Consider the following 20488-nt stretch of genomic DNA (forward strand, 5'->3'; position numbering starts at 1 on the left):
GGCCCCGAGGGCAGAGCCGGGACAGGGTGCACCCCTGCCCCGCGGGGGAACCCGCCTGCGCCCACGCATGCCCCTCGGAAGGTGCCACCGCGCCAGCACCGGGAGCCAGGACGCTGCGGGGCCCGGGGCCCGCCCTGAGCGTTGCCTGAGCGCTCAGCTTACCCAAACGGGGTTGGGGGGATACTGGCTCTATAGGTCAGCACCTACAGGTCTTATCGTTATAACTGAGAGGATTCAAAGTCTTGATCCAAATTCCAGATTTCCCAAAGTTCACGAGAGGAGACTGGGTGCTCAGCTGCTGCCTGACATGCCCACAGGGGAAGTTTTGATCCAGCCTTTGAAATGGACATAGAGGCTTTGTCAGGGCACATCATCAAAGGATATAAAAATGAAAGTTTGTACCTAAAAAGGTGATTACTTTAACGTCTTTGTAATCAAACACAGGTAATTAAGTGGCAACAGGTGGTTCCAATAATGATGTTCTGTTTAAAAACAGTAAAAGATAATGGTGTCAAATCAGGCATATGTTCCCAATGAGGCAAGGACCCGGCTCCTTCTTGCTCATCTTCAGACAGTGATTGTGCCTCACTGCCAGACTTGGATACCTCAGCAGTTTATGTACCCAGAAAGATGAAGGTGTGATTATCGCATAATAAGCTTACTCATGCTAGCTCTGCTCTTGCTGGCACATGCACAGCAGTTACTATGTGATGACACAGTCTTGTCTGCAACAACCCAAGTGCAACTTCTCTACAGCCTGTGGTCCCATAGCAGCCTGTGCTACTGTGCCTCCACTACTACAGTCACAGGTGCTGGCTGGGGCAAAGCTGCCACAGAAAGAGTTATGCTGCGGCCCTTGGTCAGTGTGCTCTGTCCCCTCAGCTGTGCTATCAGCACCAGATGTGCAGCATTTGTGCATGATTCCTGCACAAGGTGCCCTCTGTCCATCCTCAGGATGACAGAAAAGACTGGTCCCTCTATCCCTCTCCTGCTCTGGATGCTTGGCAGCAGCTTTCATGGCGGCTAAATGGGCTGTTGAACGGGTTTGTGGTGGAGACACTTGTTGAGCAACAATTTTCCATTCATACCTGCAGGGTTATCTTGGTTCCCAATTACAGGCAAGGTACCTTTTTGGTGCTGGGGTGCTTTGGTTTTGTTGTTGCTGGGTTTTGTCAGAACAGGCTGTTTCTGTTGGATATCAGCAGTGCAGAACCACTACTCATGGCTAGATGAACATGAGCCCTGGCTTTCCCTACTGCAGCTGCATTGCTGGAGCCATGGCTGCTATAGGAGTCCTTCTGCCAGGAAGCTCAGAGGTAGAAGGAGGCTGAAATAAACATTTCTCAATACTTTTCTATCCTGGGAAAGTTAATTCTGTCAGAATATAACACTGCTTTTAGAGACGCTGCCATTTCTGGAATTGCAGCTGGTGCTGACAAGGCATTGCTGTGAGGAAGTTCACACAGATAAGGTTCCTGTCTAGCCTGACTAACACTGGCCTCACCCTCCTGGGGGTCTTTTGAGCTATTCCTGAAGACTGTAGTGACACTGCTATCTACAGGTGGGTTGTAGCTCCTTGCCTCAGTCAACTGTGCACCGCAGTATTTGGAGCAGATGCCTCATTAGTGAGAAGGGACTCATTGGTACAGGTGTGATTCATCACTTTGGAGAGCACTTCAGGGATCAGGGCATGAAACGGCTTGACTAACAGACAATAACCATGCAGGCAGGGGCTATGTTACAGAACCCAGCAAGAAAACAGCAGCAACAGCAGCTGAAAAAACTATGACATGGGACAGAGTGAGAGCACAAACCAGAAATCTGTTCTGTCAGACAGAAACTGGCTGTCCACAACACCTGTGTTTGGGTTTCAGCTAGGAACAAACCCTGGCTGTTCAGAGAATCTGGAGTACATCCTCCTCACAAATTCATTTTAGAGGTTCTTCATGTATCTCCTTTTCTAGACAAATTAATCCTGGGATCGCAGTGGCTGTGTAGCATCCACTGCATACTAAAGAGCTAGCTATTCTGGAGCAAAATGCCAGGGAACAACAGAGCCCGGCTGCAGAGAGAGGCACATAATTCCAGCACGGCTGAGTGGCGAGATGTGCAGGGACATCTCTCCAGAGAGAGCGTAGCTCCTCTTCCATCTGGCAGCACAAAAGAGGACAGGCCTGAATCCTCAAGACACGACAATTATATTATGTAACGTGCATGCTCGCTGCTTCTGGAGATGGAGCTAAGTCAAAATTATCCATGTGATTCAGTCAGAGGCCAAGCCAGAGGGGAGCTGCACTTCCCTCCCCAAACTAGGGGGATTCTGCAGCAAGTGTGTAGTCTGGCACCAGCAGGGGAAAGTGGATCCTATTCCAGTGTGCAATGACAAGTACCACACTGCCTGCAAGCGTAAAATCCTGTTTTTCCTTAAAAGGGCTGCCAAAAAAGATGCACATGAACAAATGCAAGAGCATTTTGGGGGGAAGGGTTTGGTCAATTATTTCTCTTCATTTGTGTGGAGAAAATTTTTGAAAAAATTGAGAATGCTGTTCAAACAGGCAGGGGCTGAATTGCCTGCCCTGAACTCAGAAGAATGTACTTCAGTTAAAGACTACAGCCTAGAAAAGGAGTGAGAGTAAAATGAGCGAGCACTGCCCATAAGGAAAAAAAAGACTCCAGCAAGCTGTTGAGGAAGGTACAAATGTCTGTGATGTTTTGCAGCAGTTCTCTTGGTACTAGTTTCTTAGTCTCTATTATTTCTCTCACCTGCATTTGCAAGAACATAATTGTCTAGGATAAGTATGATATCATACAAACAATTTGCCAAAGCACAGTAAAATCTAAGCTGGGCTGGGCTGAGAATCAGGATACTAATCAGGAATCTGTCCTATAACAGATGAACGCCTACACTTCATTTATGGCCTTTCCTTTTCCTTTACTATCTCTCTGTCTCTTTTAAAGGGTTTCAGAAACATGTCATGTTCAGATAGTCATAAGGATGCCAAGTATCGGTCTTCCAGCATATTGTATTTGGACAGGCATGTGTCTGCCTCCAGAGGAAGCAAAAGCACTGACAGCTGGAGATTCTGTTTGCTTGAAGACTTGGTATTGCTCTTCAAGTTTTACTCCACAGGAAAGGAATAATCCCAACAGCATTACAAAGGCATTATTGTTCCAGCTGTAATCCCCGTGCTCAAATCCACCCTGGTTACTTGCATCCTGATTGCAGAGAACTTCCCTTTGTATTTGTCAGGACAAGACTGGCAGATGGATTGGAAGTCACTGTTTGCTGTGGTCATATAGTGTCAAAGTGGGAAAGGGTTGCAGCGTGACCCAGTAATAAGCCTACAGGAATGGGAGAGGATGAAGGGCCATAGGACAAAAGTAAGTCCACAAGAGGAACGGATGAGCTACAGGAGAAATATAGTTGGAGGAGAGCAAGATGACAGAGAGATAAGGGGGAGAAGAAATGGATAGGGACAAAGGTGAAGCTCCCTATACATTATAATGTAAATACACAGGGCTTGCCAGAGGGCCAGGCTGTGTCTACCGAGCTAGCAGTGGGAAAACCTTTTCACTACAATGCTCTGTGAGGGCACAGACTTCATCTTCAATCTACAGCTCCATGTTGCTGGCACATGAGAGGCCAGTCAGAGCAGAAGATCACACTTCACACAGAGGTGATGCATCAACCCTTTCTTAGCTTGTTAAACCAAATAACATGAAAGAAGATGCAATGGAAACTCTGCTGCTCAATAGGACAGATACGGCTGAGCTCCCTGAGCTAGCATGTGTGGCCTAACTTTAGCCAGACTCCTGAGAAGAGACTCAACCTTCCCTACTCCAGGTGTGTAACAAAAGTAAATAATGTTCCTGAAATTGCTCCTCACCCTACCTTCTTCCCACACACCCTTTCTGAGTCTCAGTCTTCCAGTTCACACAGCGAGGAATGCAATTAATTAAGCTGATATAGCTGGCTCAGCTTTGCCGTTTTAGTGCCCACAGCTGGCAATGTCACCTCTTTCATATCAGACATCTCTGTTGCCAAACTACAATCAACTTCACAGTTGCATTTATGTAGTAGGCACTGCTGTGCAAGTGGAGGTGAGCCACAAGTCAGGCAGGGAGCACATTAAAGTGGAGACCTGAGTAGAAGTTCTAAGCAAAAAAAACCCAACTCTGAAAATCACTGAAGCAAAAGTGACATGGTTTTAACAGTGACCGTGGTCCCTCTCTCTGTTTGATACAGTCTCAAGGCATAAAATGATGATATGCCGAACAGTAAATAGCAAAGGAATGCTCAGTTGGTTAGCTTGTCTTTGGCTTACATTGAAAGCAGCAATTAATATAGGAAGGAAAAAATTAAATCATAATTTTCTAATTTCAGATGACCAGAGCTCCCTAGATAAAAGCAAACCATTTCATGCAGATCTTTTACAGTCACAATAAACTATGCATGTAATGGAGTGATCTCTTTCTGAAATACGATCTGGATCACAGGATTATGGCTGGTTTTCAGAGTCAGAGAGACAGGTGGACTCTTCAGCTGCATTAAAGAGGATCCCTGGTTATCAGGTAAAAAGCCTATTTTTTTTTCTGACTAGAAACATTTAATCTTTGCCAGCTTTTTGTTGTGTGTGGTTTTTGTTTCTTTTTTTTTTTTTTTTTTTTAAAGGGTTATTTATCAACTGCCTAAAAATTAGTTTAGGGAATGGGAGGGAAAGAGAGCAGCACTGAAGGCCAGATGCTTGTGGTCTGAGCTGGAAGTAGTTTGGAGACAAGGCTGAATAAATTGCTATTGCTTGATCATTGCCTGGCAGCCTGATCTCTGGCCAGTCTCCTGGCAAAGAAAAGCACTTGTATTTATTTTGGGAGAGGGTTACTTTCCAATGGGATGGGTATTAAGGTGTTTCAAGATTATGATACATCAGTCCTCGTATTTTTTCCTGCCAGTATTGATGCACCTGGAAAATAAGAATAAAAGTAGCTGCTGCTTTTCATCCTTAGACCCTTTCACTACCATCAACTAAAATATGAGCTACCATCATGAAACAACTCAGTTATACAACATAAACTCAGTTATACAACAAACAGGCAACAGTATGAAATAACTACAGTGAGCTGAAATTCATGTGGGATCAGCTAGAGTTAATCACTCAGTATCTCCAGGGCAGCTGTTTTCTCTCCATAGAGCTTCTCTCTCTCAAATATTTTATTTAATGAACACTGATACTGGTATATAACCAGCTCAGTTCTGGTAGAAGATAGCTCCAGGGAGAGACAGGGGTTGGCACATCTGCCTTGTAACCAGAAAGGAAGCTGTATGAGTTGCAAAATATGGTCAGGTTTCTATTAGCACCCAGTAGTTCCCTTCAGGTGAAAAATTACAGCCCTAGTACTGACACGAGAAGACGGTCAGGAACATGTGGCCAGTGGAGGAAGGACACCTTGGTTTAGTAGCTGAGCTGCTCAAAACTCCTGTGCAAGCATACCCCTCTCCCTGCTGAGTTGGCAGGCTAGCAGCAGGAGAGGGGGCAAGATGCTGCTACCAGTGTCACTGGCACAAGAAACTAAACAAAGGCACTGAGGATTCCTAATCTTGGATGTTTTGGTTTTGTTTTGTTTTCTGTTTGGTTTTTTGTGGGTTTTTTGCGGGGGTGGGGCAAGAATTTAATATAAGACCTGATGTCCTGAACAAATTATAGCTTAGGTAGTTACATTCTGGCTACATTACCCATCAATTTCAGATAAAGTAGTCTGACAATTCTACTAATAACAAAATGCTTTTTATGCCTCATTTCAAAGGGGTTCATTTTGGTAGATGATCTAAAAACATTCATTAGTGCAATTATCAATTTATATTGAATAATGTAGGATTTTAGTAATTTCCAACAAATCCTGTTAAACATCTAGAGAAGCATTTCTATTTCTTAGCTATTAAAGGATGACATTAACTCATACAGAATGAGTTTTATCTCATGCAGTGGCAAAAACCAGCTTTGCAGTTTTCAGGCAGGTAGCATGCACTGGTGTATAAGCGGGGAGCTGGGTATCAAAATGAGAGCTAATGACCACTCTTCCTGCCTGTGATTTTGTTTGAAATTCTGAATGCTAAATTCTAACATATTCCCCCACAGTGAGGGGTATCTAGAGGGATTTGAGCTTTACTGCACTATGCCTTAGTGTCTTCCCATGTGAAGCGCAGCCAGTAATACCTGCTTTCCAAAGGTGTTCTCAGGTCTTTGGATTTAAGTATTTCTGTTCAGAAACAAAGTAGAAAGTGTTGTGGGCTTCTAAAAATCATTTAATGCAGCATGCATGGAAGTTGGAGAAAACAGTAACTGCTTCTGGAGGTGATTTCTAAACACAAACTGCAAACACATGTTGGTATGTTCTTTGTTTTTTGAAGTGGGATTTAAGGAGACGTTCATATTTGCTGTCTGAAGCTCAAGTTCCCATCTCTCCTTTATCTGCTTATTAATAATAACAAACTCTATTAAAACTGTGTTTCCTGCATTAGTTTACTAGGAAGGTGCTCTGCCTACTCTCTGGGCTTTGTTCAGTCTGGACAATATGTGTTTGCTGGATCAATCTCCTGAAGAAAATCTCCTTAAGACAAGTAAACATGAAGGTTCATATTCCAAACATGCCAGTTTGTTAGTTTTAAGACTCACTCCTAGGCTTTACTAAAATATATAAACATTGGGAAAAGCTGTCAATTGCCTGAAATAACTGAAGCAGTATAAGAGGAAAGGGGATGATCATCTACAATGAATTAAAATCTTAAGAATCACATTTCAAAATGACTTATTGTTGATTAGCAAAGACACCTCTCCTTTCTTCCTTTTCAGCGACTTTCTGGGACATCCATAGTGAAGAAACAAGTAGTTTCTAGGTGCTTTCATCTATTTATCCAGTTGAGGACAACCTAATGCATAGCAGGATCTTACCAACACTGGCACTTTATGAAATGTCTTAATTATCTCCATTTCCTATACCTTCTTTCACTTTCCAGATGATTTAGAGCTGCAAACTTTGCTAACTGCATCACTTAAATCTATACATGACAGCAAGTCATACTCTTTCTAATAATATCAAATATTTTTAAACACACATTGACTGAGCTTAGACATTTGAAACATTGTTAATTTCTAATGCGTTTGTGCATTAAAGGCATGAAGACTAATGACAGACTAGTCAGATCAAACAGAGGTTTTTCCTGATGCTCCAGCTCTGAAGGACTTGACTGTGGATAAGGCTGTTATGTAAGACAGGCTTCTGGATATCACTGAAGTGCTTTACAATTAAGATGGAATATTAATAAAAGACTTAAACCAAAAACCTCCAGCTATTAGAAGGATTAGGACTTTGCAGTGGGCTAGGGGAATACACACAATGTCAAAGCCATCTTCTTGGCTGTGATCAAAGGCAGAAAAGGCTCCAGCAGAAACAGCATCTTTGAGGGAGGTGAACAGATCTGCAGCGTCAGATAATAGTAATAACAACAATAATAATATAAAAATAGCAGCAACAACAACTCATGCAGAGATTGCAACCCACAGCATCAAAAGACAAGAAAATAGGGGTGCACCTAGAGCTTCTCTCACTCAGCAATGTGCCCTCTGACGGCAGATGTCCCTACAAGAGGGGAAAAGCATCTGCTCATTTACACCCCTGCGGCTGTACTGGCTTTCCTGGCAAGAGCATGTGAGAACAGAATTCGCACTCAGTGCATTTGTCATTCAGTGGCAACATCAGCTCCTTACACCTGTGCACTGGCCAAGAGAAATTAGCACAAAACCTCACAGGGCTCAATGCTACATAACAAACTGGGGTTTATTAGATTTATTTTCTGGAGATATATTCTTTTTTTCCAAAAAAAAATCTCTTCAAGGAAGTGCCCTAAAGGGCATTTCCTTTAAGAGCCCAGGCCCTTTTCCTGTGAGTCTCAGGGGAACAATTACTCTGATACAACAGAAGGAAACTACAGAAATATAATTTTGTAATACACTGTAATCAGGAAAACAGTATTGGCTGCACCTTGAATATACTTCTTACTTATGAGGTAGTCTCCTTTTGGAAAAACCTGGGGACAGACCCCCTCTGCCAATGTACCACTCCCGTATCGTGCCTTGTACTGCAGGGATCGTGCCTGAAGCATGTTCCCTCCCACATCATGGTCCTGACAACTGAAACTGTAAGTGGTTCAGTTGTCCAGGCTCAGGAACAGGGACATGGCAAAAGCCTTCATTCTGTTAAGTAGACACAGCTGGAAATGTGTCATTAATGAAGAGTAACTTTTATAGCAGTTTGGGTGCAGAGGGATTAAGGAATGCCATATGGTATCAGGAGTAAAAAGATGCCAAGGAGTATAACTTGAATGGAAAAGAAGAAGCTACCAAGATGTCCACAAGAGCTGAAAGTCTGGAAATACAGAAGGCAGTTGGAAAAATATTAAATTGCATGTGTATGTGCTAGAAATCCATGTTTATCTAAAAGCCACGTATGCCAGTAAAAAGGAAGATAATCAGAAGCTTTATTTTTCTTAATCATCAATTTTGATGCATTTGAAATGATTAAGAGGTTCCAGTCAATTCTGGCAGTGAAACCCCCTTAGAAATCCATGTACATTATAAGATATTGCACTTCACACAAAAAATGAAATGTAAAGGTATTTTTTTTAGCAAATATAAAGAGGGAAAGTGGAACTGAAGAAATGCATGTTGCTGGCTGATTCTTACCCTTTCAAAGATTACTAAAGGGTGTCCCTCCTGAGATTTTTGCTGAAAATTAAGTTTATGGCCTGCCCTCTTATCAGGGAATTGGTTTTCCCTCAAAATCTTCAAGACTGATAGATGGCCAAAGAACCAACCTATGGTAACTACCCAGTACAGAATTAAGTGCAAGTCAGATCTAAAAACAATGAAACACAAAATGCACCATGCAAGAGATCTGAGAGAGACAAGCATATTAAGTTCAAAGATAAAATCATGTAGAATCACACATGCACTATGACAACCAGGATGGACTGAGAAAATATTTGGCATATGGAAGAAGATGCAAGAAATGTCATGGATCAGCTTCGCAAATTTTGCAAGGAGCAGCAAAGCTTGCACAACACAGACAAGATCATTGTATTGCTACCACAGGTAAACTGTTCATAGGAGGAAAGCTCAGTGTTGCAGTGATAAATTAATATGCAATCAGCTTGAATGGAAATGAAATATTTATTAAATTAGACAGTGGCATAGAAGTGAGTATGATACTAGAAGCAGTCTTATGTGTAATAAAAAAAACTCAACAGAGAAAGCAAGCGATATCCAGGTAAAATTCAGAGATTACACTGATAAGCCTGTCACCATTAAAGGATTATAGAGACTAGATATATGAGTAAATAGAGACTGAAAAACATTTAAGAGTAGTGGCTAGGAATATTGTTTACTGTGCCAAAGGCACAGCAAGCTCTAGACTTGAGCAAATGGCAGCACATGTAGGAAGGTTGGTACAACATGAAATGCAAAGAAAAGGTGGATACTGATTTTCCAGCTGAAAGACACCAACTGTATTTCTAACACTTTCCAATGCAGGAAAGGCTTATTGGTCTCAGTGTCTTCAACCAAGTAAAAAAGACAAGAAGTGAAAGAAAAAATCCAACACAATACTTTCTCAGTGGTACTGACACTCTATTCTGTCACTACAGGTAATTTCTAGTCCCCATTATCCTCACTCCAACAATGTGGTGGGAAGCAGTATTAAAAGAAATTATCAGTTACTGGCAAATGTTGGTGATTAAACTCATGCAGTCAGATGCTAATATGTATTTAATATTAGATAATTTGATCTGCAGCAAGTAAATCCAATGTGTATCCAGCTGGATTCACAACTCACGCCTTTGGCAAAAGGAACACTGGTGACTTAGGAAAATGTTCAACCAAAATATTAATAAACATTATTAATATCACACAAACAATACAGAACATTGACTGAAACAGAAGAGTATTTAAAAACCACATTTTCCAAATATTTGTCTACTTCCTTTCCGTAGTGACAAAGCACAAGGTTAATGAATCGGTTACTTCTGCAGTAGAACCTCCACATTTTCCAGAAGAAAGACAAGATAGAAATTTAAGAACTCCTTTTTTATTCACATTTAATTCAATTTCTTATTGATCCTTCAGAAAATGGCAATTAGATTTATTTTTTACAATCTAAAGATATGTAAAAGGAGACTTGCCTATAATATTGCAGTAACAATTAGCTGAAGCTTTCGGGCTAGTCAGTATCTACTGGTTCATAAATTAGTGTCCTCTTCTACCTAAAAGACTTAGCATGATTTTATTAATGAAGTTCCAAAGTTCATTAACACTTCAATTTACTGTCCCTGGCTCAAAAGCTTGGGCATCACTGACAAGGTTGAAATAAATATACAATTACAAGCAAGACTATATTAACTGGATAAAGCAAACAATTCCTGAAATGCTATTACTGTACTTACAACTAAAACTTCAATGTATGCTTTATGTATAATTTTGAGTATTTATAATGCAAGCTAATAGTCTCTGATGCAACTATTAGAAAGCCATGCTAATAAAACTGGGCTTCACACCTGTAGACAATGTATTTAACAAAACAAAAAATTACAATTAGAATACTTATACTGAAGAAAGCTGAAGTTAGGGGAACTAGGGGTTTGAGATAATATAAAAAGATAGATAACATGAAACAAACTCACGAGCTACACCTTGTAGTCCCTGGATGCACCAGCTTTATAAGCATGACACAATACACATTTATGATGATAATCAATAGCTTTAAACGAATATTTACAGGAGGCTGTGGACATAGGAGGTTGTCCTAGAAGACGAGCATGTGCTGAGGAGGAACACACAATACATTTTCAATGACAGGAACAAGAATTTTTCCTTGCCTGAGCAAGTGACAGCTTGGTAGCAGCTATAATAAATTGAAACAACTTAATCTAGATACGGTATTACCAAGTGGGCTTAGCACACCCTAACAACAGCAGTTTTATACGTTGAAAGACATTGTCAACTTCATGCTACACTCTAAATCCTTCAGAGAATAATGAGGATCCTTAGCATGCTGGCTATAAGTATTTATTAAAGCCATGTATCATAGAAATCGTTCTTTGTTAGTTTTTATTATGATAATGATTTGGCTTGGATAGGAGGGTAAGATATTTAACATTTAAAGAGTTTAGCCTCCCAGACACAGGAACCCTGTGGAAGAAGCCCAGCAGAAACACATGGTGGCTGAGCAGCTGAAATTCTGACCGATTACTGAATGTTATGCAAGCAGAGCCCCTGCACAGTTTTCTACCCTGATTTCTGCTGGCAGGCGAGGCTGGAAATTGTAATAAAAAGCAGTATTTGTCCATTACAATAGCAGTATGGTGAATTGTACACATGTTCAAACAAGATGTCAATGCTAAAGTCTGCTGATTACCCAGACAACGCTTCAGTTGCTAACTCCATCTCAGCCTGTGGTGTTGTCTCACTCCCAGCTAGAGCTGGGGAATATGAAAGTTTTCCCACAATTATTCCGCCCAATCCAGTGCTATTCCTGTAAGCACACTCTGGTCATATTATTTGAATCCCCACTTGCAGCAGAAACACTGATCCAGAACATTGCATCCTGAACCCCTCAGAACAGCAAATCTTTTATGGGTCCTCCTGCGACCCAAGGGCCAGGAGGACAGCATGGGAGGAATCATCAGCAAGAAAGCCCTAAATGAAGGAATGAAATACTTTTCCCTTAGAGAGGAGGCTTACTGGAGTGTAATGAAAACAAGCCCCATCCCTCCTCCCCTGCGCGCACACACACACCCTAGAGGCTTTCGCAAAGCCACAGGAACAGAAATAATTTTGTTTGAATCCATCAAGCATTAAAATCCGTTCACTGAGGGATTGAAGTGAAAAATGAGCCGGAGACAGGAATTAGAAGCTCACCGCCTGGGCTGTCAAAAGGGATTTTCCCCACATAGAAAACAAGCAATTGGAAACGCAGGGAGGTAAATCCTTTCAGTCTCTGACATGTATGCACACTCCTGGTTCCCTCTCCTGGCCCTCTCAGTTCTAGGTTCACAAAGCCAAACCTGGACACATCCTTGTGAGTTCTTTGGCCACAGAGCCCACCCTTGGGATGCCCCTCCAGGGGTCTGCTCAAGAATGTCACAAGCCTCAGGCGAAGGGGAGGTGGTGAGAATGCAGGGGAGCCAGCTGCACTACATACACTGTACTCACGGATGCCTAAGGTGCCAAAGGAAAGACAAGGCAGCTGCTGAAAAGATTAACCAACAGCCCCATGAACCTTTTATCTACCCTGTAACATTTGCTGAAGAAAAAGACAAGGAGCAAAGTTGACATTGTAATCACTGCACATTTTAGTTTACTACTCAAAAAAAAATAAACATGACACTCCACGTCTCTGAAATATGGTCTCTTTCTCTCAATACCAATACAAATATCCCTGTACCAGCTAAGTTTTGTGGATGTTTCAGAGGCTTATTTGCAACCACAAGAGCCAGAGGTCTACTTTTTCCAAAATGAAACTAAGATTCAGGAAAATAATGTGGCAGCTAGGGAGAGTTGGGGCTCCTGTGCAGAGGCCACCTCCAGCCCAGATTATGAGAGCTGAAGCATACAAGGTATGTCTCGCAGTCATAAATCTCTGCCGTTTTATAACGGCTTTGAGAAAGAAATTACCATCGCAGCATTGTTTGGTTTATTCAGGGTAGGCTTCCCCTTTAGTTGGTTGCCAAAACTGAAGACAAGAATTATTTATAGTACAGCTTCTGTATGAAGATAATAAATACAACCCACTTTAGAAAAGGCCAGTAAACCTCTGGGTCCATAGCACAGTGATGCAGGACAGCCAAAACGAAGACCACCAAAGAAGCCTACAGACCTACCAAATGGCCTTAACTATGTGCTGAGACTTTATACTCATCAAACTGTACACCACTTGTATATTGTGGAGCCAATTGTCTACTTAGGAAAGAAGGGGTAGGAAGAAAGAAGTAGAGAGAAGATGAAGAGCCAGATACGCAGTATTTAAGCTATGGGAAGAGGCAACAAAGTGATGGAGTTGAGAAGTCATCTAACTGCAGCCCAGTTCCAGACACGCAGATTGGTTTAAGAATAGGGCAGAGGTAGAACACGAACAAGGTTAAGCACTCATGCAACAGGATCCCTGGTGCTGTGTGGCTTTGAATTTAAAAGCCAGTTAACTGAACAGACAACTTGAAGAAGTTTAGTTTAGCATACAATTCAATAATTCTAACATATGCTAATATGCTTCAAGATAAAGGCCACAGTTACCTAGATACAAAGACATATGTGTTCGTAGTAAATATTTTCTTTAACACATGCTGTCCTCTACTGTTGTGTACTATGCTTTCCTATTGTTTTGTGACTCTCTCTGGTAATAATACTATGACTTAAGTGGTTCCTCATTGCTACAGATCACAGTGTGCTTAACCCAGGGGGTATCATTATCTCTGTTTCACATATGGAGTCACAGAAGCACCTAAAGATGAAATGAGTCCACAGCAAAATCAGAAAACCAACTACAGTTTATAAAAATTACAGTGTTAGCTTGTGTATAAGAGAAACATCAGGAGGTTTAAATGGTATTTTCTGGCAGCATAACTGTTTGAAAACACCATGAAAAGAGCTCATCTTAATGGCAAGCCAGGGATAAACATGGACAAAGAAAATATAAGGTCATAATGCTATGGACACGGGTCAGAAAGAATCAACAAGAAACAGCTTAGCAGCTACAGTAGAAAGAGTTCATGTTTTGTTCACACTGACAATATTCACAGTTGTCTCCCTGCTTTTTGAGGAGCTGATGAGTTACCACCAGAACTTTACACCAGGACCAGAGCACCCAGACAGCCAAGCTTGGGAAAAAAGGTTAGATGAAGTCAGCTGGTGGCTATGTGGCTCTAGGGACAATATTGGGGCGGGGCTTGATCTGTATCTGAGAAGTTTGATATGCCATCCCCATTTCTGTCCCCTTCCTCCTGCTGAAGATGCTGCTGCACTGAACCTGAAAGGTCTGGTTATAAATAGCTTCTCCCTGCAGCTCCTCAATGAGCCACTGAGGCGGAATGAGTCATCTCTGCCGGCTCCCTGGCCCCCCCAAACTGACTGCGTCAGGTTGGGAGCATGGCTGCCAAAAGCAGTGGTACACATTGTTCTCTCTCAAAGGGCAGTGGCCTTGGGGGACAGGGACACTAAACAAACTAACTCTACTCATTACTCATAAGCACCTGAAAGCCACATCACATTGTGAATAAGAATAATGTAAAATCCATCAAGAGCACTTAGAAACTGACACTTCAGCCCCCTCTGTCCATACCATTATCCATGCCACCCTGTTTTTCAGCTGGAGCTTCTAACCCATAAATTGGTTTGTTATGGACATGATTGAGCAGATCTCTGAAAGTGAACCTCTCATTCTACTTACAAAGAACTTCTCCTTACCAAGATTTGGTGACATTGTTCAGTAAATGGACACAGCAGCAAGCAGGTGAGCTGACAAACCCTTACCTCCAAGTGAGGTATGCTACTAGGCACACCTCTGTACTTCCTATGAGGAAAGGCCATGAGAATTCTAACAAGAAAAGTCAGACTTAGATATGCTCATTCCATTCTGAAAGAAATTCACACAGGACTCACATTCTTTTCTAAACAAGATAATACATGGAGCTGGTAGACAGCTGTGTCTCTTCTAGTCCTGTTGCAAGAAAGCAGAATGTTCCCCAGTACAATTTCCTGAACTTGCATGGGACATCAGGTGCCCAGAATTCTAGCAATTATTTGGTTTGTTCATGTATGCTTTATATTCAGAGGCAAATGAAGCCCTCCTGAAGCACGTCCCTTCTCAAACCTACAACAGCACAGACAGATGTCTCATGAACTTTAGAATAAGCACCTATGTAAGTAAAGCACAAGTCCTAGCAAAGATAAACATACCAATTTGCTGTGATTAGCAGAGTTTGGGTGAGTTGGGAGTGAGTACTTATGGCAGAGCAAATAATTTAAACCAATAGTGTGTTAAAAGGAAGGAAAAGGATATCAGGTAGGGAGGTAAATAAAAAGTCAATGCCAAAGGAGAACACAAGCAGGGTGTAGAAGCCAGTACTACTGTCATAAAAAAGTGCAAGATTTGGAGATAGGAAGTGAAGAAATCTCCTAGTGCTACTTTTCTTTCAAATGGAGTTTAAGATAATGCAATCAAAGTGATTCTGGTATGTTTTCCATAAACTAAGTTTAATGGCTGTGACCTGTGGGTCACTTGGGTATCGCGTGAGAAAGCAAGCTCTGGACAATGGAAGAGTTGCCTCTCTCAAGAATATCTTACAGTTCAGCTGAAGCCAAACCTTTGCAAGTAGAATCTTGAAAAATAAAAGTCACACATAGCTGTTATTGGAACTGAAAACTGGTAAGGTTGGTGCAGATCCACACACACAGAATAAAGAGAGCAATATATTTCAGTTCCCTCAGTTTATTAGTGTTCAGTAGTGCTGACAAGAGCAATACCTCCCAGCTATATGGCCACTGTAGTCCTGCAAGTGATCCCCAGGCACTGTACTGTGTGACGGCAGAGGGTATGTTTGCTTTCAGGTCATGCTGTGATGCAAAATGATGACAAAGCCTGGCAGATTTTTTTTGCTACAGAGGTGCTACAGTGTTGTCTCAACGGAAGCAGAGGATGATGCAGCTTTACACAAACTGCCTCTCCAGTTCTCAATTCATCATCAAATCAACAAAGTACATTCTGTTAAAAGTTAATGACTTTGTTCTGATAGAGTTTTAAACCCAACCTACTTCAGAATTTTGTAAGTTCACCATGTGCAGTCTCATCATTTCTATATTCATGTTGTCTGGGAATATTTTATCTTTGATGATATTTTTTTTTCTACACAGAAGAGACTTACTCCATAGAAGAATCTAAGCCTTGAAAAGACTTGTTGTGCTTTCTACCTTCTCGGCACTTAAAAAGTTATTTACTGGTACCTGGCACCCACAGAAAGATAATTCTACTTTCTGATACCACACCTGACCCCTCCTCCCTTTCCCTATTATTACCTTTTCTCTGTCTCCTAACAAGGATACAAAGAAGAGTATCTATTTTCTCTTGCAATGTTCCCATATCAGCGAGTAACAACAGAAGATCCTCACCTCCTTACTTTTCACTGTGCAGAAGGGACAGGTTCATCACCATCTTTTCTCTCATCTCTAAATTTTGACATTAGAAAAGATCTAGCCACACGGCTTTTGATAGCTATATTCCTTAGCCTCTCTGTGGAATCCAAGCTTTACAAAGGCTGTACAGCTGCAGACTAATTGTGTCTTAAGGATGTATCTGGGCTGTACCTGAGTGCTGTCCCTAGCTCCTGTGCTGTATGACACCTAGGAAAGCAAACAGCAAAGGTCAAACCCCTTAGTAATAATATCCAACCCCTACCTTCCTTTAATGATGGGAGAAGGACAGAATAGGTGAACTCCTGTAATTTCATTAATTTCTTAGCAGTCTAGGATTTTTTAGTTTCACTAATAATGTATTCTTTCAGAAACTTAACATTTTGGTCCTTTGCTATATTTGAATCTCAATGCAGGTTATTTTAACCATAGCTGTGGTACTGTTACTTTCCACTTGGATGCAGATATAGTAGCCAGTATAAAATACAGGACATAGAAAGATATCTCAATACATATGAATGCAAATTATTTTCTCATTTGCAAAGATACAATTCCAATTACTTCAGGAGATAGCCAACATACCCACAGGGAGCATCCTAACAATGGGAGGGAATGCCAATGGCAAAGGCTACAGTGACTACCCCACAACAGTGAAGATGGTGGTTCCCATACTGAAGAAGTACAATATATGTTTTTATTAATGAGCAAGAACATAGTTAATAAAAAGAAAATTAGGTATACGGAGGGAAAGAGCCTTAGTGAGGTTCTTAAGGAACAGGGGAAATACTGACAAAATACAATTTCATGCTTTAAATACTTGTAAAGGACAACACAGCCAAATTCCAAAACAGCCTTTCAAGAAATTGAAAAAAACCCAACAAAACAATTCCACCAACAGGTGTCCTAATTGTCCCAAGACCATAAGGCATCCTCTCGTTATCACACACAGGGAACTTGGAAATTAAAGATTCGGAAACCAATGCAAATGAAATAGCTACTGCTAGGAAAAGATAAGAGCTTTAACAGAGCAGTTGAAGCTATATAACTGCTCCTGCCTGGAAAGGCCTGCCATTTGCAATTGTCAAACAAGAAATGAGAGAAAGTATCTCTGAAAGTAATTCCTTCTGTTAAACTGGTGTTTGCAGGATCCTATCTATATCCTTTCTCACCTGAGGCCAGGTACCTCTCCAATGTCCAGGTCTGTCTCATCCTCATCTATATCATTCTCTGGCGACTCTTCAGCACTGGAAATTCCAGCTCCTAAAGACAAAAAGTGAAGAAGCAATTAGCTCAAATGCATCTGTGGTATCAACTACAATTGCAGGTGGGTTCTCTGTCTTTTAGACTAGGATTATTCAAAGTATTATACTCATTCCCTAGAAAAGCAGGCTTTTTTAAGGCCCCAGAGTCTCCCTGCCAAATTCCAGAAATTTATACAGACTTCCCTTAAACATCCCAAGGGAAGAAGTTTTCTGTGAGGCTTACACTTATCTCTCAGGTTGTGTAGTCTCCCAGGTCATCCCATGAAAAGCACGGTATACAAAGTGAACAGAGATAATCAGATATTCTTCATAAGCAACATCCCCTTGCAACAGCTAAACGTTCATGCTACTGAAGTTTCAAATTGGACAGTGCACTTGACAACTGACAAAGGAAACATTTTAACTGAAAACTTCAAGGAATAGGGAAAACCGTTCAAAAAGAGCCAAATCAACTAGAAGCAGTTTCAGGTGAGAATAATGCAGGACTCATAATTTAACTCTATTTTCTTTCCTGCCTCCTTCCACCATCATATTTTTCTCCTTTCTGATCCACTGGATCCACTTCACTTTCCCTTCTGTCTATTCTACTGCATTAAGCACAGGTGTAGCTAATTATGTAATGAGATTTTCTTAAATTGCCAAGTAGCATGATTAAATTGTGTGTATGAAAGAAGAAAAATTCTCCTAATGGAATTAAAAAGTCAAGCACAGGTAGACAGCTACTGATGTCCAATGGCACGCCCAGTTGCTTGGCCATGCTGTACGGCAAAAGCCATGGTTGAGGTGCAGTCATCTTACCCAGTTACAAGCAGGATTTTAGATGACAGAGACACAAGCATTCATATCTGATGTCATCGTTGCTTAGCAGAAAAAAATTATTCCTTTCAGACTGTCCAGACACTTCAGTTTCTTTTAGGACCCAGTTTAAAAAAAACATGAAATAAATTGATTATTCCACTGTGGATAGGAATATGGAGGAGGTCACCATAGGCGTAGGATAAATATCCTCCTGTTGCAAACTTACATCAGTCAGTCACCATCATCTGGTCTGTGGGATAAAAATGTCTCAGATACTGCGCACTCAAACATCAGAATTGCCCATCTCATTTACAGTGCTTACTGCTGCTCAGCAGGATCAACCATGAAGTATAAGGTGATTTCTTGTTCAGCCAATTGCCCTTTCTTTTTTTGCCCATTTTTCTTTTTTTCTTTTTTTGCATTGGTATTGAACATTCGCCTCTTCCCTTTCCCCAACATTAAAGGTAAAAAAAATCTGAAAAGACGATGACACAGTCATGAGAATTGCAAAAGAACTGATTGTGCTCATGTTAGGAAATTAGATTGCTCTGCAGAACTTTCAGCAGATCCTCTCCAATACTGCTTTTATACCTGACTTCCACAGATTTTGTTATACACTGTCAAAAGGACACTGTAGACACACATCTGAATCTAGTGCCAATGCACTGAAAAAAAAGTTGCTCTGTCCAGAGAGAGAAGGAGTGGGTAAAAGGACACAATGAGAGAAAGGAGAGGAGCACAGGGAAGAAAAGCCAAGCACTGGCTGAAAAGAAAAAAATCCCTTTTTGCTCTGCACACCTTTCTCTTCTTTCTTTCTCAGACTCAAGTTCTCCCCATCCCCTCTCCTGGGTAGTGGGATAAAGTGGCCTGGTGCATAACTGTGGCTTTAAACTGAAACTGAGTCCAAACCTGACTTTTCAATCTCTAAAGCCCTGGAAGGGAACAGGCAGGAGGTAAAAGCATCCCTAAGGAAGCAAGGCTTCTCCGGCAGAGCTGCTGCAGCAGTAAAGCTATTAATAAATGTTTGCAATCTTTTAATCGTTCTGCTAAATTGCCATCGTGTTCTTGCAAACCCCATAGTGTGTCAGTGCAGCTGCCTCCTCCTGCCCGCCTCCCCGTGTTTGTGCATGTGAGTGAGGGGGAACATCAGGAACATGCTCAGATCTGAGGGCTGCTGCAGCGTTAGAGGGAAAATGATTTTGACAAGTGACTTTTTAAATCTTCCCTATTCCAAAGAAAGCAGCCCTATTAGTTACATCTATAAAATGTACTTTCACCTGGTTTTCCTTATCCAGCAAATCCTGCCTGCTCGATCCAGACAGTAAACTTTTCTTCATGAAAATATCACATCTGATCTGTCATGGCTTGGGACCTGGTACCCAGGAGGCCATGTCTCTTGCAGTGTGATAGCACTGTGGTCACAATCAGCTAGCAGCCACTGACTTAAAGATATTCTCAGCAACAGACCATTTTTTGTCTGCTTTATCTGACCCACCATGGAGTTGATAGTCATCAGGATACCACACAAACATATACGGCTTTTCAGGCTTTTTCTACAGGTCAGTTAGTCAGAACGTAACTGCACTGAAAAGCTGTGATCCTAGTTACGGCAAGAGAAAACATTTCAGGATGAAAAGCATTAATAAAATAAATTGTCTATTTGCCTCTTCATGTGCCTAAAGCATATCCATTATTGTCCAAACTAGCATACAACAGACAAAGCCACCTTCTAACGTCATGGTGGAGAGCAGCTTAATCCTTTGTCTGTTCCCTCCCCCAGCTCAAACTCTCATCTTCGTCCTAATTATAATAGCATTTGAAATTATCATGGTTTAAAAAAAGATGCCAGCTTATATAATATTCTTATTGCTTATTAATGATTTCAGAAGGGAGAACAAGTTGCCTTGCATTCTGGGAATTATGCAAACTAAAGCTGAGCCATACCTTGCTGGGCTCCACCAGTTTCTTATTTGGAAGCCTGATGCATGAGGATTACCATGTAATAACAGATGTTAAGGCTTTTAGTGAATGACAGGCCTGCCGCACATACTTGAACAAGAAGACATGACAGGCGTCACATTTCACAGTGATTAGCCTTGGGCACTTTTCAGAGGCAGAAGACTCGAGGCGAAGTGACTTTAACCACCCTGCAAGTGTGATAATCCCCAAGACGGCACAGCCTGAAGAGTTTGATTGCGG

The 20488-nt window shown here is 41.4% G+C and overlaps 1 protein-coding gene across 1 annotated transcript in view; it reads right to left on the reverse strand.

The window, feature by feature from the left end:
• RNF10 (ring finger protein 10) overlaps positions 1–20488 on the reverse strand; it is a 201963-nt gene that overhangs the window by 147583 nt on the left and 33892 nt on the right. The gene's annotated exons all lie outside the window — the stretch shown is intronic.

Source organism: Falco cherrug, chromosome 1, assembly GCF_023634085.1.
Source record: "Falco cherrug isolate bFalChe1 chromosome 1, bFalChe1.pri, whole genome shotgun sequence".
NCBI lineage: Eukaryota > Metazoa > Chordata > Aves > Falconiformes > Falconidae > Falco > Falco cherrug.